At 44.7% G+C, this 23853-nt stretch overlaps 1 protein-coding gene and 1 long non-coding RNA gene across 2 annotated transcripts in view; both read right to left on the reverse strand.

Annotated features, from left to right (window-relative positions):
- LOC307209892 (uncharacterized protein) overlaps positions 1–23853 on the reverse strand; it is a gene marked incomplete at its 3' end in the record, with an annotated part of 54617 nt that overhangs the window by 21473 nt on the left and 9291 nt on the right. The gene's annotated exons all lie outside the window — the stretch shown is intronic.
- LOC307209221 lies at positions 248–13586 on the reverse strand. The gene is made up of 3 exons (XR_013835439.1): positions 13296–13586; positions 11248–11317; positions 248–1259 (listed from the first exon to the last, which is right to left on the reverse strand). It is a non-coding gene; the product is annotated as an uncharacterized lncRNA (long non-coding RNA).

Raw genomic sequence — 23853 nt, forward strand, 5'->3', positions numbered from 1 at the left:
ACATCAAGTTCAATTGGCACTCATCCCAATTAGTATTTATAATTATGATGTGCCACCTGACCTCGTGCCCGTTTTCTGACACAGGACTATCCTAGTGTAAATTCTCTGCCCAGGCCTCTCTCACTGTCCTTTCTCCATTTGCATCACTCCTGGACGTACCTCCTCTATTTCAATGCGGAATCTGTGTCACACTGAAGAAGCTCCATATTAAACATCAATATATAACTGTACTTAATGGAAACTTGGATATTTAGCACTGATTCATTCATGGGATGAAGCTGTTAGTTTATACACAAATTTATTCCTGAGACATCAAATACATTAATAGTATTATGTCATGGGGTGTTGGGGCTGTGGTAGTACCTCTCGTGGGGGACATATAGGGCTCCTTCTGGGGTAATTGGTCCACCATTCATCCCCAACCTGTACTCAGCTCTCACCTGTGGGTCCTAGAAGCTGGCAGCATGCAACAGCACACACAACCCAGGAAAAACTTTGACAGGCCAACTAAACCAGTTGAGGATATTTGATGGGTCTCAATCCCTTGGTGAGACGGGGCCTTCCCTGCATGTGATGACAGGCTCTGGCACATTGAGCAGACAAGACCAATAGTGAGTCCAATGGTCAAGCAAGTGATTTATGCAAGTGCCATAGAGGGAAGTGAGGGGCTCCTCAACCTGGGAAGGGAGGCCAAGCAGTAGAAGGAAAACTCTGATCCTAAACCTCCAACTTTGCTGTCTCAAGCTTCAGATGAAATTAGCAAACATCCAAAGGAATAAGAAAAGAATTTAAAACGCTTACAGTATATATTTATCCTGGGAAAATTGCTATTCTAGTAAAGAAAATTCGGATGCTGTGGGATGTAAAAAGGGAGTCCGTCCCTGCAGCGGTGAGAAAATGGTGCAGAGATTAAAGTCACAAGGACAAAGACGGAAGTGAAAGCTCCTGCTGAGTGAGTAGAAAACAAAACAATGTACTGAGGCAAAGGACATTTTGAAACAAGTTATTAGAGAAGAGTTAAAAAGAAGGACTTTGTAAACTTTTCTTGGGAATATTTTTGAGGTGGAGGAAAAGTAACACTCCAGGTCTGAAAAGGCTTCAAGCAGAAAGGGAGGAAAAGGGAGGGAGAACCCATAAAGTCTTCAGAGACTGCAATAAATCCTTTTACAACATCGTTTATCTTTGACTAAAACCATCTGCTTGTGGAGCTTTCAAGGTTGCATTTGTGGTTTTTCTGCTACGTCCTTGCCGGTAAAAGACTGGGGAAAGAGAAAGAGAGGTTATTACTTATCCCTTCTTTGATATATTAGACCGGCAAAGGGGAGAAAGAGATTGAATTTTAGGTGAAGAAGAAACAGACTTGGCAGTCTTATTTTATGTGGACCTTTAAGTTCTTAATTATTAGAAATGTTGCCACACCCATAAGCACTTTAAAGGCTGTGTTGCTATCATTCACTGCAATTTTCCCCGGGAAAAAACAACCCTACTCCCCTCCTGAAACTTGGCTGTTTGATACAGTCCCCTTCTTGCACTTTTTTGTGGATTAAGCCAGAAAGAGGCTAGAAAAAAACTGAGTTTGGAGTAAAGGGAGGGTCTGTTCCCTAGTATCTGATAATTCTACATCTCCTTGTGGATTAAGCCAGCAAGTGGCTAGAAATAAAGACTGAACTGGGATACAATAATAAAAAGTGCTTCCTGTATTTACACTCTGGTGGATTAGGCCAACAAATGGTTGAAGACCAGCGGAAACTTCATCGAAGGACTGACTTGTCAAGTTGCAGAAGAGCAGAAGAGGACCTCTGATGAACTTAGAGTTGGACTAATATTTAAAGTAGTTATGTACTACTGACACTGGTGTAACCTGAATTAGGAACAAAAAGAGATAAAAAGTGAAAGTCATTGTGGGGGGTGGGTGGAGGAAAACCGAGGGTGACACCTAGAGGCATAGAGTGAAATTGCAAGCAAGGATTATATTTTATACTGCTTATCTTTACTCTGTTGGCTCTTTTGGACCACATCACAGGTTGAATCATCTACCCCACCGGTGGACAGAATATTTTACTGCAGTAATTAATCTAAAATGGCAGGGGGAAATGGGGAAAAAATTGGGGGGGGGAACCAGGAGAAAGGAAAATTTCCAGACAGGAAGAGATTTGGATATTTTGTGGTTAAAAATAAAGGAATAATTTAAACAAAATGAACAACATATGGAGAAAAAATTAGGAGAAGTGCAGGAAATGTTGGATAAGAAAATAGAGGAAGTGGTAGGAGAACTTTCAAATAAAATTAAAGATTTGACAGTTGGATCCAAGACCATTGAGGAATCAACGAAAAGGATTCAAAAAGAAGTCAAAGAAAATAAGAGAGAGATGGAGAAAATCAAGGATGAAGTAGTAGATTTAAATAAAACACAGGAGCAGGTCTGGGACAGTTTAGCTCTATTGGAGATGCGTCAGAAACAACTTAATTTGAAATTTAGAGGCGTAAGTGAGAAAATGAATGAAAATATAAAGATAAAAATGATCAAGGAATTGGCAGGATGGATGGATATGAAAGAAGAAGAAATTGAATACACGGTTGAGAACGTATTTAGAATAAAAGAAAGATCTTTAAAGGCTAAATCAAAAAAACTACCAGGCGACTGTCTAATGATTTTTAATTCATTAGATATGAGAAACGCAATCTTGAGAATGAGTTACCAAAATAAATTGGTAATCGATGGTAGGCCAATTATCATCTTTAAAGAAATTCCCCCTAGATTTTTAGTAAAGAGGGACGGATACAATCCATTAGTGAGTTTGTTGAAGAGAAATGGAATACAACATAGGTGGGAATTCCCCGAGGGGATTTCTTTTTATTATAAAGATAAAAGATTTAGGCTAACTGATATTCAAGAGGTAAATAAATTCTCAAGGAGATATGAGAGAGAGTTGGGAAAGTTGGAAGGAGATAGAGCTGTTCACAGACCTGGGGGAAAGGAGATTGACTCGGAGGAAGAAAGAAGGAAGAAGAAAAAAAGAGAGGAAGAGGAAGAGGAGGAAAAAGAGGAAGGAGAAGAGGAGGAAGTAGAGGACGAAGAGGAAGAGGAAGAGGAAGAGGAAGAGGAAGTGAACCTTGGGGACAAAACCCCCCGAATTTGAATTTAATTCATAGCTGAGAACTAAATACGTAAAAATGACTTTGAAACTGTTAACGTGGAATGTGAATGGATTAAATGAGAAATCTAAGAGAAATAAAGTTGAAAACATTTTGAAGAAAAAAAATCTTGATGTAATTTGTTTACAAGAAACCCATGTAGCTAAAAAACATAAACATATTCTAAAAAACAAAAGGTTGGGTACGGAATTTATTAATTCAAATGTTAACACGAAAAGAGGTGTGGTGTTATATATTAAAGAGAAATGGGAGCCTAAATTAATTTTTAAGGATGAAGAAGGGAGAATAATTGTAGTCCAAATTAATTACCAGGGGGAGAAAATCAGTGTGGTTGGGATTTATGCGCCAAATACAAATAAGGGGGAATTTTACAGGAAGCTGGAAGAAAGACTGATAGAAACTGTTGATCAAAAGATAATACTAATGGGAGATTGCAATGGTGTGGTGATGCCAGAAGTAGATAGATCAAGAAAAAAGAAAAAGTTTAAGCAAGGCAAGATACCAAGGACTTTCTTTGATCTTGTCGATAATCTTGACCTAATAGGCATTTGGAGACTTAAGCACCCAACCTCAAAACAATTTACTTTCTTCTCTGAGCCACATCAAAGCTGGGGGAAAACATAATCTGGATTTCAAGGGATTTAGCTCCAAGAATAGCGAAAAGTGAGATACTACCATGAACATTATCAGATCATAACCCTATGATTTTAGAACTAAGAAGTAAAGAACAAAATTAATTCAGATGGAGGATGAACGAAAATCTTTTTGAGAATCAAGAAGTGATTGAAAAAGCAAAAGAGACTTTAAAAGAATATTTTAAATGGAATTTATATAAAGAAACAAGTTTGGACATAGTTTGGGACGCGAGTAAAGCTGTCATGAGAGGCTTCTTGATACAGCAAAATAGTTATAGGAAAAAGTTGAGAGAAAAGAAAAAAGAAGAAATTTTGGCTCAGTTGGTAGAGTGTGAAAGGAAACTAACAATAAAACCTAAAGATGAACAGATAAAGCAAACAATTAAAATGCTACAAACTCAATTTTCAATATTGGTAAATCAAGAAGTCGAATGGAAAACAAAATTTATGAAACAGAAATTTTTTGAATCAGCTAATAATGCAGGGAAACTCCTCACATGGCAACTAAGAAAAAAACAAAACCAGACTACGATAAATAAAATAAAAGGAGGAGAACATCAAATAGAAGATCCGAGAGAAATAAAGAAGATCTTCCAGGAATTTTACAAAGAATTATATAAGAAAGAGAATGAAGAAGCAAGAAAAATAGGAAAGTATTTAAAAGATCATAAAGGGAAACAAATAACAGCTGAAGAAAGAGAGCAATGAAATAAATCAACAACAACAGAAGAGATTCAAATTGTGAAAAGATGAAAGTAGGTAAAGCTCCAGGTCCGGATGGACTTTCTACTAAATATTATAAAACTCTGAATGAACAATTAATTCCAGTACTTTGTGAGGTTATGAATAATATCTAACAAGGAGGAAATATTCCAAACACATGGAAGGAGGCATACATAACCCTAATTCCCAAACTAGAAACTGATAGGTTAAACATCAAGAACTAGAGGCCGATATCATTGTTGAATAACGATTATAAGCTGTTCACAGAAATACTGGCAAGTAGATTGAAAAGAAGCTTGAAAGAGTTTATTCACAAAGATCAAGCGGGCTTTCTTCCTGGCCGACAACTTAAAGACAATGTAAGACACCTTGTAAATGTAATAGAATATTTGGAAATTAGAAATGAAGTACCAGCGGCGCTAATATTTATTGACGCAGAAAAAGCATTGAGCAATGTGTCGTGGCAATTTCGTACAAAGATTTCCATAATAAAGGACAAAAGTGGAAAGGACCTAACAGAAGCAGAAGACATCAAGAAGAGGTGGCAAGAATACACAGAGGAATTATACCAGAAAGAAACGGATGTCCAGGTAGTGTGGTTGCTGACCTTGAGCCAGACATCCTGGAGAGTGAAGTCAAATGGGCCTTAGAAAGCACTGCAAATAACAAGGCCAGTGGAAGTGATGGTATTCCAGCTGAACTATTTAAAATTTTAAAAGATGATGCTGTTAAGGTGCTACACTCAATATGCCAGCAAGTTTGGAAAACTCAGCAGTGGCCAGAAGATTGGAGAAGATCAGTCTACATCCCAATCCCAAAGAAGGGCAGTGCCAAAGAATGCTCCAACTATCGCACAATTGCACTAATTTCTCACGCTAGCAAGGTTATGCTTAAAATTCTACAAGGAAGGCTCAAGCAGTATGTGGACCGAGAACTCCCACAAGTGCAAGCTGGATTTAGAAGAGGCAGAGGAACCAGAGACCAAATTGCAAACATGCGCTGGATTATGGAGAAAGCTAGAGAGTTCCAGAAAGACATTTACTTCTGCTTCATTGACTATGCAAAAGCCTTTGATTGTGTCGACCATGGCAAACTATGGCAAGTTCTTAAAGAAATGGGAGTGCCTGATCACCTCATCTGTCTCCTGAGAAATCTCTATGTGGGACAAGAAGCTACAGTTAGAACTGGATATGGAACAACTGACTGGTTCAAAATTGGGAAAGGAGTACGACAAGGCTGCATTTTGTCTCCCTGCTTATTTAACTTATATGCAGAATTCATCATGCGAAAGGCTGGGCTGGATGAATCCCTAGCCGGAATTAAGATTGCCGGAAGAAATATCAACAACCTCAGATATGCAGATGACACAACCTTGATGGCAGAAAGTGAGGAGGAATTAAAGAACCTTTTATTGAGGGTGAAAGAGGAGAGTGCAAAATATGGTCTGAAGCTCAACATCAAAAAAACAAAGATCATGGCTACTGGTCCCATCACCTCCTGGCAAATAGAAGGGGAAGAAATGGAGGCAGTGAGAGATTTTACTTTCTTGGGCTCCATGATCACTGCAGATGGTGACAGCAGCCACGAAATTAAAAGACGCCTGCTTCTTGGGAGAAGGGCAATGACAGGCCTAGACAGCATCTTGAGAAGTAGAGACATCACCTTGCCAACAAAGGTCCGTATAGTTAAAGCTATGGTTTTCCCAGTAGTGATGTATGGAAGTGAGAGCTGGACCATAAAGAAGGCTGATCGCCGAAGAATTGATGCTTTTGAATTATGGTGCTGGAGGAGACTCTTGAGAGTCCCATGGACTGCAAGAAGATCAAACCTCTCCATTCTGAAGGAAATCAGCCCTGAGTGCTCACTGGAAGGACAGATTGTGAAGCTGAGGCTCCAGTACTTTGGCCACCTCATGAGAAGATAAGACTCCCTGGAGAAGACCCTGATGCTGGGAAAGATGGAGGGCACAAGGAGAAGGGGACGACAGAGGACGAGATGGTTGGACAGTGTTTTCGAGGTTACCAGCATGAGTCTGACCAAGCTGCGGGGGGCAGTGGAGGACAGGAGTGCCTGGCGTTCTCTGGTCCATGGGGTCACGAAGAGTCGGACACGACTAAACAACAACAACAACATGGAAAGGAATTAAAAGAGATTTGGATATTTGGAATAGATTAAAGTTATCCTGGAGCGGAAGAATGGCAGCGATTAAAATTAACATTCTACCGAAGATGCTGTTTCTCTTTCAAACGATTCCTGTTATTAAAGGGTCGTCTCAGTTTCGGGATTGGCAAGAAGTCTTATCAAGAGTCATATGGCAAGGGAAGAGACCCAGGATAAAATTTCAACTATTGACTGACAGGAAGGAGAGAGGAGGATTTTCACTACCAAATTTGAAATTATATTATGAGACGTCTTGCTTGTGCTGGATAAAAGAATGGATAATTTTGAAAAATACTGATTTGTTGGATCTTGAAGGGTATAATAATAGATACGGGTGGCACTCCTATCTATGGTATAATGTGAAAATACATAAAGGTTTTACAAACCATCTTTTTAGGGGTGCCCTGTATGATGTATGGGACAAGAACAAACACCTACTAGAAAGAACCACACCCTGGTGGTTATCCCCGATAGATGTGTTAACAATAAAAAAATTAAATATGGAGGGAAAGAGAGTAACTTATGAAGATATATTAGTGAAAACGGAGAATGGGTGGAAATTAAGACCATATGAGAATATAACAGATGGCTTTACAGGATGGCTACAGTATCACCAGGTGAAATGGTTTGTTAAAAGAGGATTAAAAAATGGGATTCTGTGAGAAAAAGTCCAAATACCAGATAGAAATTTGGGAGGGCAGAACAAAACTCTTGTCTAAAATGTATCATTACTTGCTGGAATGGGACACTAAGGATGAATTAACAAAAGAAGTCATGATAAAGTGGGCGGTCTTTACGATAAATGGGTAAGATTATGGAACGAAGGTATGAAGTTTACAGCGTGCTCCAACTTAAGAGAAAATTTAGAAAAATGATGTACCGGTGGTATATCACCCCAGTTAAATTGGCAAAAATGTACAAATCGAGCAATAAAGCCTATTGGAAATGTAAACTAAAGGATGGAGATCTCTACCACATGTGGTGGGCATGTGATAAGATGAAAAAGTTTTGGGATCTAATATATAATGAACTGAAGAAACTTTTTAAGTATATATTCCCTAAAAAAACAGAGGCTTTCCTATTAGGGATAATAGGGGAGGAGGTGAAAAAGGAGGATCACAAACTATTTCAATATGCTACGGCTGCAGCTAGGATCCTCGTGGCTCTAAAGTGGAAATTACAGGAGACCCCAACAGTAATGGAGTGGCAGACTAAATTTTTTGAGTATACAGAATTAGCTAAAATGACTTATAAAATTCGAGACCAAAAAAGGGACAAAGTTTGAAGAAGAGTGGGGTATATTTCTTGCATATATAAGAATTAACTGTAGAAGTCTAAATACTGTAGCAAGGTTAACATAAATCCTGTGATGTGTATAGAAGGTAAATAAGAATCTGCAAGAGAAGATATAAACTAAGAAAACCGAAGCAAGTAAAAAGACTTAAGACTTAAGGTTTTATTACGAGTCAGCAGCTTTCTGCTGGCTAAAAGACTGGCTACTTCTCGAAGACACTGACGTATTGGATTTGGAAGGTTTTGACAATGCTTTTGGTTGGCATGCATATTTATGGTATGACAAGGTTAAGATCAATAAGGCCTTTAAGAACCACATTGTCAGAAAAGCAGTGTTTAATGTCTGGACAAAATATAAAGACTTATTGGAAAACAAAACTCCAAGGTGGCTCTCACCTTTGGAAGCTAAGGCCGGAAAAAGACCCAATATAGAGGCCAAATGGCCAAAATATTGGGAGATATTAGAAAAAGATGGAGACAATTGGAAATTGCAGAGTTTGGAGAAAATGAAGGATAAAGTGCGAGACTGGTTACATTACGCTCAGATTAAAGAAGTTTTTAAAAATGACAAAAAGTTAGGGTTCCAGGTGGAGAAATCGAAGTTGGAAACAGAACTGTTAGAACCCAGGACTAAGGTACTTTCAAGAATGTATAACTTGCTGTTAAAATGGAACACACAAGATGAAACGGTCAAATCGGCTATGATAAAATGGGCACAGGATATTGGGCATAATATTATGTTTGAGGACTGGGAAAGGTTGTGGACCGCTGGGTTGAATTTTACTGCATGCAATGCTTTGAAAGAAAATGTCATGAAAATGATTTACAGATGGTACATGACCCCAGTCAAACTTGCAAAAATATACCATTTGTCTGATAATAAATGTTGGAAATGCAAAGAGAATGAAGGAACATTCTTTCACCTCTGGTGGACCTGTCCTAAAGTGAAGGCCTTTTGGGAAATGATATATAATGAGCTGAAAAAGGTATTTAAGTATACCTTCCTTAAGAAACCAGAGGCCTTCCTTTTGGGCATTGTCGGTCAGAGGGCGACAAAGAAGGACCGAACTTTTTTTCTGTATGCAACAACGGCAGCAAGGATACTTATCGCTAAATACTGGAAAACCCAAGATCTACCCACACTGGAAGAATGGCAGATGCAACTGATAGGCTATATGGAACTGGCCGAGATGACTGGCAGAATCCGAGACCTGGGAGAGGAGAGGATGGAAGAAGATTGGAAGAAATTTAAGATTTATTTGCAAAAACATTGTAACTTAGTTGAATGTTAAGAAGGATGCTGGATCATAAATTATTTGGCACCACTAAATTAGATGGAGTAATGAGGATAAGCTATTTAAGAACTTAAAATTCTTTGAACAATTATTAGATTATATTTAAATTATTAAGATTTGGTTAATTAAGATGATAAATTGCTGGCAAAATTTTATTGGAATGAAGGTAGGAGCGGGAGATGTGAGGAAGTCCAAAGAAGTGGTGAAACTATGTTGAGATATATGTTATACTGTTTTGTTTTTATGCATTGTATTAAAAAAGCTTTAATAAATATTTTTTTTTAAAAAAAAAAAAGAAAACCGAAGCAAGGAAGGAAGGAAGTCTGGGTGTGAACTTGTGCAGTGTAAATAAGACGACATAAAAAGATGACTGTAAAAGATTAAGTTGTATTTATGTTTGTGAAAAATCAATTAAAAGATCCTAAACCTCTGCTGCCTTGCGTGAATATCTTCAGGAAAAGAAGAGGCTAAGCAGTAAACGCTACACGAATCGGGAGTGGAGTCCTTAAGACAATTGTGTTGGAGTGTTGTGGGTATCAAGGAGTTAACACTATGCTAAGTGGAAATGCTGACTCAGTTTCATGTGGGGAGTCAGCATCCCAAGAGATGGTGCGCTGCCTAAATGGTCTATAGCCAGCTTGTATACAGAGGTATGCTTGACTTCTCCACACTGGCTTCTCCCCCGTATGTAGGAAGGCTGATTTATGGTACTTTATGATTGTGCAAGGGACGCAGGTGGCGCTGTGGGTTAAAGCCTCAGCGCCTAGGACTTGCCGATCAAAAGGTCGGCGGTTCGAATCCCTGCGGCGGGGTGCGCTCCTGCTGCTCGGTCCCAGCGCCTGCCAACCTAGCAGTTCGAAAGCACCTCCGGGTGCAAGTAGATAAATAGGGACCGCTTACCAGCGGGAAGGTAAACGGCGTTTCCGTGTGCGGCTCTGGCTCGCCAGAGCAGCGATGTCACGCTGGCCACGTGACCCGGAAGTGTCTCCGGACAGCGCTGGCCCCTGGCCTCTTAAGTGAGATGGGCGCACAACCCCAGAGTCTGTCAAGACTGGCCCGTATGGGCAGGGGTACCTTTACCTTTACCTATGATTGTGCAGGACTGCAGCTGGAATAAAGCCCTCCTTGCAACACAGCTGGACTCCTGAGTGTTTTATATGGAGCTTCTATCGGTCCAAATACATTGCAACATGTTGGGTGGAGTCCTTCTACACCTCCTTTCGGTAACTCCTGGGGCCAAAAATATTGCTCTGCTTCCCTTTGGACCATATCAAGAAGGCTGAGAAGGTAGGGCTGCCATAGGTCTGTTCCCCCCCGGGAATCGAGGAGGATTTTCACAAGATCGGCAAAAGGTCCACCCAGACGTATGGCAAGGCTGCCGTTTCTTGTGAGGAGAACCAGAACTTACAGGGTTCTATGCTGAGGTGGGGCACTTCTGGCCCTCCAGACGTGGCTGGACTCAAAGTACCATCAGCCCAAGCAAGGATGGCCAACGACCAGGGAAGATGGGAGTCCTACTGGAACAACATCTGGGGGGACACACTTTCTCCATCTTCCTCCTCCTCTGAAAAAGCTAAATATCTGTATTGTTCCCTCCTTCCTCCGTGATGTGTAACATCTTCTTGATACACTCCAACCAACTGCACACATTCCCTAATCCTGCACCATTTACTTCCTGAGGCAGCTCCATTGTGTCCACCTTCTCAGAACCACCCACCATTTCAGTAGCAGTCCTTCAGTTCCCAGCTATTAGTCCCCCCCCTCCTACGGAGGAATTATTCATCTGAATCCCAGGGGCTGGGAGTCCTGAGTGGGGAGACAGCTCTTGGCCCTGCTGGGGGGGGTTCTCACTGGCTGGTCATTGTGAGAAGAGGATGATGGACAAGGTGGGCCCTGATCCTAATCCAGCAGGACATTTCTCATGTTCCCACAAACTGAAACGAGACCTACAAGATACAGTCTCCCGGGCAAGAGGAAGGACTTACCTCTCAAAGTTTCTGTATCTTTCTGTTTCAAAGAAGGAGTTGAGCTCAGACTTGCAGATCAGATTCTCTCCTGTGCAGAATAAGTAAAATGGAAGTGCTATTTGCGTCACTGGAAAAGTATTCAATAATATTCATGTGTTGAAGAAAGTCTAACAAAGGAGCTGGTGTCCCGTTAATAAAAGGTTTATGAGCTCAGCATGTGTGGGCTGCAGGCTGAGGATGTGGACTGTGGAGCAGGAATACTCGCAATCTCCATTATCCTGAGAGTCTCTTTGTCGATTTTGCGTAGTTATTTTGGAATTCCTACCGCATTATCGGTTCATGAAAAGTTACGGATGGGGAAACTTTAACGGTTGCTGTAAACTATCACCCCACACACAAACTCACATACAGCCTGTAAATTTGGCAAGTTCCCAACCCTTGCCTGTAATACTGGCAATTCCAGGCCTGCAGATGTACAGCCCTGGGTGTAGAGCCTCCAGCCACAGGTATTGTCTATCATGGAAATGCCCCAGACTGGGACGGATTATGGATCTATGGATGCAGATAGATCGTATCTCACTCTGACATTGTCTACAATAAATAAAAGTAATAGAAATGCCTTCTGGATATACTTATATATAAACCCTGAAAGCCTTTCTATAGCATCCTTCTCCCACATTGTTGAATTGGTATATATACATCATCAGCACCAGCACCACTGATGAACCATGCAGTGGAAACACTTAAGGATGGGAGCCTGAGAGAGAGGGAGAGGTCTCTGGCTACTTCCTGGGCGGGGCTTCCAGAAGCAAAGAGCCGCTTTGGAGAAGGCCTCCCCCCTCCCTCCCAGGACCTTCCACCTTTTTCTCTCTTCTGCTCTCCAAGGTGGACCAAGGGTTTGACTTGGTATAAGGCAGCCCACAGCCAGCCATGCAGTAGCTTTCGAGGATCAGTGGGGAGAGGATGGAGCTTCCATGGGGGAAATGGGGGGGGGAATCAGTGGAAAAAACCCCACCATCAGGGACAACTCTCTCTCTCCCGTTGACTTGAAGGAGTGGCAGATTCCTGGGCAGGAGGGAGAAGCCAAGGCAGACCCACCAGCGGAGATTCCTCCTCCGCTGCCCAAGGATGGAGACATCTCTCCAAAAGGAAGAGTCTCCCTCCCTTCCTCCCTCCCTCCCTCTCTGCTCTGCTGGGCTTCTATCTCCCAGGGATGCTGCCATTCCTCCCTCAGCCCCCCAGTTTCCTCTGCCCTCCTCCCTCCGTCCCCAGAGACCCCCTTGGCACCGCTCACCCCTCGCCCTCTGCGCACCAACCTCTCCATCCGGAGGAGCCTCCCAAGACGGGCAGGGAGGCGGGAGAGGGAGGGGGGGCTCTATCCAGCCCTATTTCACTTCCTTTAACCCTTTCGTGGACTCCGCTCCTGCGCCTTGAGGGATTCCGGCCAGGCGGGGAAGGGCAGAGAGCGGGGCGCCTCATGTTTGGGTCCTGGGATCAAATCCAGGGGGGGGACCCCGTTGGTGGGCATCACGTTTTCCTTCTCGCAAAGGCGCCCAAGGGGTGCAGGGCTGCCGAGAATGGCTTGAGCCCCCGGGGAAAAGAGACTCGTGCGGAGGGGAGGGCGCTGCAAAGGAGATGGCAGCTGGAGTGCATGGATCGGGGGCCTTGAGCACCTCCTGGACCCCCAGGAAAAAGAAACATGGGTGGGTGGGGGGCTGCAAAGGAGATCCTGCCACGCAATCCCTGCAGGTGTTGGGCCCCCGCTTCGCAGCAGGATTGCGGGGATCGGAGCCCCTGCTTATGAGGCCCAGGAGAGGGGCTTTTTTGCGGGCAGGGGTGAAACTAGGCTGGATTTCCCCCGAGTCAAAGACCAAATTGGGGATATTTGCGTCCCCACAAAGACATCCTCAACGGCACCCTGCTGGAGGCGTCACCTGGTGCAAAAAACAGCCGCCACCCCCGGCTGGCCACCCCCCTAGCTATGGCTCTGTTCCCGGGAGGGGTCTCTGTCTTCTCCTCTTTCCCTTCCCCCTAAATCGCCCCCTTTCCCCCCGCAGCCTCCTTACCTCTTTGTCCTCTCTGGACCTCCGCCTCCCTTGCTCGCTGTTCCGGTGTCCTTCCCCCCAAAATAAAGCGGAGTAGGGGGGTGGGGGGAACGAGTCAACCCACACCCCTCCTCCCCTTCGGAAAACCTCCCACTTTCCCAGGGGTCCTTTGGGCCCCCTGGAAACTTCCGACCTATAGACACTTCGGGTTCCTTGTCGAAGGCGCGCGCCTCTAGAGCTACGTTCGCAGAGCAGCCCTTGCCTGTGTTGGGATGGAAACAGGAAGAGATGGCGCTGCCTCTGGCCTCCTGCTCTTGGCCCCTCCTCCCCCCAAGTCGCCTCTCTCCCCCCAGCGGAGAGTGGAAATGGGGGCGGGAGTGGGGGGCTGGCTTCCTAGTTGTGTATGAGCTGATGGATTTATGTTTCCCTCCAGAGCAGGGTGGCAGCTGCACACTTATTTCCCCTTACTTACTTTTGTTATTGTATCATTTTAATAGAGTTAAGTTGAGGGTCTTACGGAGACTCTTCCTGGATCCTCAAAAAGGCCAGAAGAAGAAGGAGGACATAATCCATGTCTGCTTAAGACTGGGCTAGGTAATAAGGAGGCAGTCATAAGATGCAGGAGGGACACGGGTGGCGCCTAGGGCTCGCGGATCGCATGGTCGGCGGTTCGAATCCCCACGGCGGGGTGCGCTCCCGTTGCTCTGTCCCAGCGCCTGCCAGCCTAGCAGTTCGAAAGCACCCCCGGGTGCAAGTAGATAAATAGGGACCGCTTACTAGCGGGAAGGTAAACGGTGTATCTGTGTGTGCTGCGCTGGCTCGCCAGAGAAGCTTTGTCACGCTGGCCATGTGACCTGGAAGTGTCTGCGGACAGCGCTGGCTCCCAGCCTCTAGAGTGAGATGAGCGCACAACCCTAGACTCTGTCAAGACTGGCCCGTACGGGCAGGGGCACCTTTAATAAGATGCAGGGGCCATGCAATTATTTGCATAGTTTAAATAATATACGTATATATGTATGTGTGACTATTATTATTTATTTAAACGATGAAACATCAACATAAAAAACTTCCCTAAACTGGGTTGCCTTCATAAATACTGTATATATCAATATTTGTTTTCTAATGATTGTTTTTCCTATGTCTATAGCAGTTGTCTTCAGGGGCACAGTAACCCCTTTCAGGACCAGGAATTCTCCAATCTTGCCTGCCCCGTCCCCCAAAACAGTACATCTGTCTTGTCAGGATTCAACCTCAATCCGTTAACTGCTATATATCCTGCAACTGCCTCCAGACACTCACACAGGACTTGCACACCTTCACTGGTTCCGATTTGAAAGAGAGGTAGAACTGGGTATCATCCACATATTGATGAACACCAATCCCACCCCCTTGAAGATCTCTCCCAGCAGCATGTGGAAGAGGATGGAACCCTGTGGCACCCCACAAGTGAGAGCCCAGGGGTCCAACACTCATCCCCCAACACCACCTTTTGGATACGACCCAGGAGAAAGGAGCGGACCCACTGCATAACAGTGCCGCCAGCTCCCAGCTCCTCTACACGTTCCAGGAGGTTGTTGTGGTCAATGGTATTAAAGGCCTCTGAGAAATCCAGCAGAACTTTTTATTGAGGGTGAAAGAGGAGTGCGCAAAAATATGGTCTGAAGCTCAACATCAAAAAAACGAAGATCATGACCACCTCCTGGTAAATAGAAGGAGAAGAAATGGAGGAGGTGAGAGATTTTACTTTCTTGGGCTCCATGGGTCACTGCAGATGGTGACAGCACCCACAAAATAAAAAGACGCCTGCTTCTTGGGAGAAAAGCAATGACAAACCTAGACAGCATCTTAAAAAGTAAAGGCATCTCCTTGCCAACAAAGGTCCGTATAGTTAAAGCTATGGATTTCCCAGTAGTGATGTATGGAAGTGAGAGCTGGACCATAAAGAAGGCTGATCACCCAAGAATGGATGCTTTTGAATTCTGGTGCTGGAGGAGACTCTTGAGAGTCCCATGGACTGCAAGAAGATCAAACCTGTCCATTCTGAAGTAAATCAGCCCTGAGTGCTCACTGGAAGGACGGATCGTGAAGCTGAGGCTCCAATACTTTGGCCACCTCGTGAGAAGACAAGACTCCCTGGAAAAGACCCTGATGTTGGGAAAGATGGAGGGCACAAGGAGAAAGGGACGACAGAGGACGAGATGGCTGGACAGTGTTCTTGAAGCTACCAGCATGAGTTTGACCAAACTGCAGGAGGCAGTGGAAGACAGGAGTGCCTGGCGTGCTCTGGTCCATGGGGTCACGAAGAGTCGGACACGACTAAACAACAACAACATTCCTGGCCTCTCTCCTTTTGTCTCTGAGCTAAGATTGGTATCTGCTACTTGCTCTCTGTTCTCTGAAGCTATGCCACTCAGCTGGCCCTCCTCCCTCTCCCATTCCAGCTCCCATTCCAGTGTCCTTATCTCTCTTTGCCTGCTTTAGATTCCCAGCCTCTGTCAGCTCCAGAACGAAGCTGACACCTAACAACCCTTAATGTTAGTGCTTAATGTTAACGCTAAAGTAAAGCCGGCCTTTCAGAGATCAAATTGTGAAATGGAATGTGAGTAAAAATTTTGTTACTTTTTAAGGAAAGACTCTTGTGTCTTTTAAGAGGGATAAAAGGGGAAACAAGGAATAAACAGCAGCAAGAATACTTATTGCAAAGTATTGGAAGACACAAGATCTACCCACCCGGGAAGAATGGCAGATGAAGGTGATGGAGTACATGGAACTGGCAGAAATGACTGGCAGAATCCGAGACCTGGGAGAAGAGTCGGTAGAAGAAGATTGGAAGAAGTTTAAAGACTATCTACAGAAATATTGCAATATTAAGGAATGTTAGAAGGATGTTGGAATGAAGTTATGTGGTTTTAGCAGTAATGTTACAGTAAAGTTATAATAGATTAAGATAAACTACTAAGATAAAAGTAAAAATGGGAAGGACTTGCTGAAATAACTAATTGAACTAGAATACAAAAAAGGGAGGCGTGAGGAGGTCAGGGAAACAAGTTAATGAAAGACAAGCCATGGAAAGGTGGATTTGTTTTTAATTGTTTTTACTTTTCTGTATTCTCTCTCTCTTTTTTTCTTTTTTTCTCTTATTCTTGTAACTTTTTTGAAACTTTAATAAATATTATTTTAACCAAAAGGGGACACGAGGAATAATCCATCTGGGCAAGCCAGATTTGATGACTTAACTAAAGAGATTCAAACGAATCTGCAAACTATCTTCCTGCTATATTGAGGGGAAACTGCTCTGCTACATCACTCACTAGCGTGAGTGAAGGAAGGATATCATTTATTCAACATATCCTTTCCTACTATCCTTAACATTCCCACAGTTGTCCCTTAGCATTCCAAGTTTGGGACCTGCCCGAACATCTTTCCACATTATAATCATCCGTATGGTTTCTCCCCTTGTGTCTCTTATTTGGGGGATAATTGGCTAGGAGCTTACAGTGAAGCATTTAACACACACCTGTGCCACCGCCGGGCACTTTGCTGCCAGAGGCTCTGGCGGTGCCCACTCTCTGCTCTGTGTGAGGAATAGAACACTGGCTCCTAAAGCTGAAAGCCCTAGAAGCCTTTCATATAAATTCTGAGCCCATTGGTGAAGTAGCAAAGTTTATTTAAAGAAAAGCATCTCTGCAAGCATGGGGGAGCTATTCAGGCACAGCCAGGTCAGAACAACACAGGTGTTTATCCTCCCCCCCCCCCCGGGGGCAAATGTCCCTCCTCTGTCCTCCAATTGGCTGGAGGGCAGCGCAGAGGTTACAGCCTATCAGACCGCCCGATTATACTCATTTCCCAGGATCCCGATGCCCATTCCTTATTGCCCTTATTTGGTCCAAGTCCCACCCCCAGAATTTACCTATTGACAAAAGCAGCACACCCTAGTTTTGTGTGTTAACCAATATGGGTTCCAATTGCAAGCATAAGCGAGTTTCATATCTTATAAAACTAAAAAGGCAAACCACATTTAGACTACCACTTGGTTCCAGTCACGGGTGCAAGCAGGCTTTGTATCTGGGTCCCAGCTACAAGCTATATGATGCCACCAGAGATCATGTTTTATTTCAACACTTCACCCTTGACGTAGCCAAAAATGAGGAAGTGCAGTAACACATTTAATTCATACAATATAAACTATATACAATAATAATAATAATAATAAAATTTATTTATATCCCGCCCTCCCCAGCGGAAGCTGGGCTCAGGGCGGCTAACAACAATCAAAATAATCCAACGATTCTAAAAACATTTCATTATAAAAATTAATTAAAATCAAATTTATGGCAACCAATAAGCAAAATTCTGTGCAGATTGCCAGAGGAGGGGGGTCAGGCTGCGCCCTGACCAAAGGCCTGGTGGCACAGGTCTGTTTTGCAGGCCCTGCGGAAAGATGTCAAGTCCCGCAGGACCCTGGTTTCTTGTGACAGAGCGTTCCACCAGATTGGAGCCACGGCCGAAAAGGCCCTGGCTCTAGTTGAGGCCAGCCTAACCTCTCTGTGGCCTGGGATCTTCAAGATGTTTTTATTTGCAGACCGTAAGTTCCTCTGTGGGACATACCAGGAGAGGCGGTCCCGTAGGTACGAGGGTCTTAGGCCGTATAGGGCTTTAAAGGTTAAAACCAGCACCTTAAACCTGATCCTGTACTCCACCGGGAGCCAGTGCAGCTGGTATAGTACCGGATGAATGTGATCTCGCAGCGATAAGGCCATAAGGAGTCTCGCCGCAGCATTCTGCACCCGCTGGAGTTTCTGGGTCAGTCTCAAGGGTAGCCCCACGTAGAGCGAGTTACAATAATCCAGTCTGGAGGTGACCGTCACATGGATCACAGTGGCTAGGTCAGGGCGAGAGAGATAAGGAGCCAACTGCTTAGCTTGGCGGAGATGAAAAAATGCTGCCTTTGTTATAGCTGTAATCTGCGCCTCCATGGAGAGGGAGGTATTGAAGATTACACCCAAGCTCTTAACGGACGGTGCTGGCACTAATTGCACCCCCGCAATAGATGGGAGTTGCCCCCTCAATCCCATATCGCCCCGTCCCAGCCAGAGGACCTCTGTCTTCGAAGTTGTTTAACTTCAACCGGCTCCCACGTAACCATCCAGCCACAGCTTCCAGACATCTCGCCAGTGTGTCTGGGGCCGAGTCAGGATGGCCATCCACTCAACAGATAGAGTTGGGTGTCATTGGCATACTGATGGCAACCCAGCCCAAAACTCCGGACAAGCTGGGCAAGGGGGCGCATAAAGATGTTAAAAAGCATCAGGGAGATAATTGCACCCTGAGGCACTCCACACGCCAAGGAGTGGCGCGATGACAATTCTCCCCCAAGCGCCACCCTCTGTCCCCGACCAGAGCGAAACGAGCGCAGCCATTGAAGGGCTGTGCCCTGAATCCCAACATCAGCAAGGCGGTGGTCCAGGAGTTCGTGATCGACCATGTCGAAGGCTGCTGACAGGTCTAGAAGAATCAGCAGCCCCGACCCGCCTCGATCCAGCTGCCTGCAGAGATCATCTGTTAGGGCGACCAGAGCCGTCTCGGTCCCATGACCAGCGCGGAAGCCGGACTGGAATGGATCCAGGGCCGATGTTTCATCCAGAAACCTACCAAGCTGTTCAGCAACCGCTCTCTCAATCACCTTACCCAGGAATGGAAGATTCGAAACTGGGCGGTAATTGGATAGATCTAAGGGATCTAATGATGTTTTCTTTAAGAGCGGGCGCACCACTGCCTCCTCCAGTTCCCCTGGGAATATCCCGGTGCCAAGGGACAAATTGATGATATCACCCAGGGGGGCCCGCACCTCGTCTGCACATGCTCTAATCAGCCAAGACAGGCACGGGTCAAGAGGACAGGTGGTGGGCTTTTCAGCTCGGAGGAGTCTGTCCACATCAGCTGGGGATATCCAGTCAAAGTGGTCCAATACTGGACCCGAGGACAGTCGAGGGGCCTCCAGTTCCTTTATTGTATCCAAATTGGCAGGGAGGTCATGGCGGAGCAACAGGACCTTCTCCGCAAAAAAGCTCGCAAATGCCTCACAGCTGTGTGTCAGATTGTTATTTAAATTTGGCTGTCCTTCAAGGGACGTTAAAGACCTAATTATACTAAATAATTGCGCTGGGCGAGAGCTAGCGGAGGCAATGGAGGCCGAGAAGTAGGACTTCTTAGCGGCCTTCATTGCCATCTCATAGGTTTTCATAAAAACCCTATAAGATGTTCTCAAGGCTCCGTCACGGGCACCCCGCCATACTCGCTCTAGCCGTCTGAGGTCCCGCTTCATTTTCCGGAGCTCCTCGGTAAACCAGGGAGCCCGGTTTCTGCGGGGTCGCAGAGGGCACTTAGGTGCGATCTCATCAATGGCTGCCAGGAGCTGGATATTCCAGCCCTCAACAAGCTCAGTCAATGAGTCGCCAGGGGAAGCAAGGTCCCGCAAGGCCTGACGGAATCTATCAGGGTCCATCAGCCTCTGCGGGCGAGCCCAAATTGGCTCGCCACCTAAGCAGGGTGGGGATGGAAAATCAATCCTGGCTTTCAGAGCGTAGTGATCAGACCATGGCACCTTTATCAAAGGAGACATGATCACATCTATACCGACGCCAAAGATCAGATCCAGCTTGTGGCCTGCTTGATGTGTGGGGCCCGAAACAAACTGGGAGAGCCCTAGTGTCGCCATGGAAGACACCAGGTCCAGAGCCTGTGAGGAGGGAGTGGCGTCAGCATGGACGTTGAAGTCCCCCAATACCAGTAGGTTAGGGAACTCCAAGGCCCAGCCGGCCACCAGCAGGCCTGACAGGGTGGCTGCTGGTGCGCTGGGTGGCCGGTACACCAGCCAGACAGCCAAGCTCACCTCGGAGCCCCACACTAGGCCAACACATTCAATGCCAGGGATCAATGGCGATGGTAGAGCCCTGAAAGAACAATCTTCCTGGATTAATAATGCCACCCCTCCCCCCCCGGCCCACAGTTCGCGACTGGTGGAGGACGGAGAAACCCGGGGGCGCCATCTCTCGCAAGGCAACAGTATCCCCTTCGCGCACCCAGGTCTCCGTCACACAAGCCAGGTCAACCCCCTGCGAGGTGAAGAAATCTTGCAGGGAGGCGGTTTTGTTACCTATAGACCTGGCATTGCACAACACCAGTGACAGAGGTGAGTAATCCTTGCTCATCCTACCCTCGTCCCTCAGGATGGGGCGCAGATTGGAAGGGGTACGAGCATATCCGTATCTCGATCCCCTTCGCCTATGACATCTGCCCCCACCGCCATACCTCCCTCGCCCCACCACAGAAGCAATCCCAAGCCTCATACCAACCTCCATTTACAAAATAGAAAAACAAAACAAACCAAAAACAATTTATACCAAACAAAACCAATCCCCACCCCACTCAATATCCAACCCCAAACCAAAATAAAATGGAACAAAATAGAAATACATCAATGAAAACCACTGTTCACAGTGGTACAACAAAGTAAAGAGTTAAAAACCCCTTTAAAACACTTTAAAACATATAAAAACATTTTAAACATTTGCTGCAGCAGCACCAGTGTGCTTAAAGCTGTAGCCATAGCGGGTGTGGGCCCCGCCTCCTAGGCCTGGTGGAGTGGGCCTACAGGAGGGAGCGGCCTTCCTCAACACCCACGGTGCAGCAGCAGCGATGTCCCAGTGCCTCATGAGGCCTCTTAAGCTGTGGCGGTGGGAGTCAGTCTAGGCCCCGCCCCCTGGGCCAGGTGGAATTAGCCTGAGGAGGAAGCGGCCTTCCCAACTCACAGTGCAGCAGCAGCAGCAGCAGCAGCAGCAGCGATACAAGGGTTTCAAGACTACCGTCTGCATGTAGGAAGAAGCTTTCAGATTTCTGTGTCTTAATTGTTCCTTTATTGCAATTATAACAATGGTAGTGATGCGACTCTTCGTATATTAAACAACTGTGCATCCAAAGCAACACAAAAAGTCTCACACTCCACTTTTCACAACTCTCACATCCCAACCTCAAACATGAACATTTCCAATCTCTCCACCAAAGACCAAAAACCATGTGACACTCAGCCCACCATTATTCACCACCAGCTCTTCAGATGACACACACCCCTAACATTACACTGCATCTTGTATTCTACTATTTTAAGATGTTACCCGCATTACTTTCCGTACTCCTTACATTTAAAGCGTTTCACCCATGTGAATTTGTAGATGAATTTTATAGTGTCCACTTCGACTGAAGCTCTTTCCACACTCTGTACATTTAAATGGTTTCTCCCCGGTGTGAGTTTGATGATGTGTTCTAAGGTTTTCACTTCAACTGAAGCTCTTTCCACACTATACATTCAAATGGTTTTTCCCGTGTGTGTTCGTTGATGTCATGGTTTTTCCCCTGTGTGAGTTCGTTGATGTTGTCTATATTGTCCACTTCGACTGAAGCTCTTTCCACACTCAATGCATTCAATGGTTTTCCCCCTGTGTGAGTTTGATGATGTACTCTATAGTGTCCACTATCACTGAAGCTCTTTTCACACTCTATACATTTAAATGGTTTCTCTCCTGTGTGAGTTAGATGATGTCGTCAAAGTTTCTCACTTTGACTGAAGCTCTTTCCACACTCCACAATACACAGCGCACTAGAGTCTGGTTACGTTTACAGTTTGCAAAGAAACTAATTGCTGATGAAACGATTGTATTTCAATATGTTCCAGGTGACAATCAAATTGCAGACATTTTTACTAACGCTCTTCCAAAGGTTACACATGAAAGACATGTACAAAATATGCTTTATGTTTTAGTTCCACAATAATGAACCGCAGGGGAAATGTTGAATGGTCACTTTAAAATGTGAAAGTTCATTATTGTTTTACAAGTTGTGTATGTCTTTAAGGGCCAGAGCCAGGGCAAATAACGAGACCCAGTCTTACAGCTGTGAAACATAGCAGGTGCTGCTGAGTTGTGTTAATCAAGCTGTGTCAGCATTTGGGCATAGTATATAATGAGCAGCAACTAGCTCCCTCATTACCCTGGGGGATGGGTTGGTGGTTGGGTCTGGTTTCTTGTTGATGTATTTAGTGTATAAGGAGTTTTTGTTTTTGTTATTAAAACCTTGTTTAAGTTATTTTTTAGTCCCTTTTTAATGCATGGTCTCCCCAGCAAGATCTCTGCAGCGCTACTAAACAGCAAATAACCAACAGTTTTCACTTCAACTGAAGCTCTTTCCACACTCTATGCAGTCAAATGGTTTTTCCCGTGTGTGAGTTTGATGATGTAGCCGAAGTTTCTCACTATCACTGAAGCTCTTTCCACACTCCATGCATCTGAATGGTTTCTCCCCTGTGTGAGTTCGCTGATGTATTCTAAGGTTTCCCCTTTGACTGAAGCTCTTTCCACACTATGGTTTTCCCCCTGTGTGAGTTCACTGATGTTTTCTAAGGGTTCCACTTTGACTGAAGCTCTTTCGACACTCTATACATTCAAATGGTTTCTCCCCTGTGTGAGTTAGATGATGCCGTAGAAGTTTCCCACTATGAGCGAAGCTCTTTCCACACTCCATACATTTAAATGGTTTTTCCGCTGTGTGAGTTCGCTGATGTTTTCTAAGGGTTTCACTTAGACTGAAGCTCTTTCCACATTCTATACATTTAAATGGTTTTCCCCTGTGTGAGTTCGATGATGTAGTTGAAGTTTCCCACTATCACTGAAGCTCTTTCCACACTCCATGCATCTGAATGGTTTCTCCCCTGTGTGAGTTAGAGGATGTCGTCGAAGTTTCCCACTATGAGCGAAGCTCTTTCCACATTCTATACATTCAAATGGTTTGTCCCGTGTGTGTTCGCTGATGTCGTTTACAGTGTCCACTTTGACTGAAGCTCTTTCCACACTCTGTACATTCAAATGGTTTCTCCCCTGTGTGAGTTCGATGATGTAACTGAAGTTTCCCACTTTCACTGAAGCTCTTTCCACACTCTATACATTTAAATAGTTTTTCCCCTGTGTGAGTTCGATGATGTATTCTAAGGGTTCCACTTCGACTGAAGCTCTTTCCACACTCTATACATTCAAATGGTTTTTCCCCTGTGTGAGTTCGATGATGTATTCGAAGATGCCCTCTATGAGCGAAGCTCTTTCCACACTCTATACATTCAAATGGTTTCTCCCCTGTGTGAGTTCGATGATGTAGCTGAAGTTTCCCACTTTCACTGAAGCTCTTTCCACACTCTATACATTTAAATGGTTTTTCCCCTGTGTGAGTTCGATGATGTATTCTAAGGCTTGAACTCTGACTGAAGCTTTTTCCACACTCCAAACATTTAAATGGTTTTTCCCCTGTGTGAGTTCGATGATGTATTCGAAGATGCCCTCTATGAGTGAAGCTCTTTCCACACTCTATACACTCAAATGGTTTCTCTCCTGTGTGAGTTCGTTGATGTAGTCTATAGTTTCCGCTATGATTGAAACTTTTCCCACACTGCATACATTTAAATGGTTTCTCCCCTGCATGAGTTCGATGATGTTGTTGAAGTTTCTCACTTTGACTGAAGCTCTTTCCACACACT

This window comes from Podarcis cretensis, assembly GCF_951804945.1.
Source record: "Podarcis cretensis genome assembly, chromosome: 2".
Taxonomy (NCBI): Eukaryota; Metazoa; Chordata; class Lepidosauria; order Squamata; family Lacertidae; genus Podarcis; species Podarcis cretensis.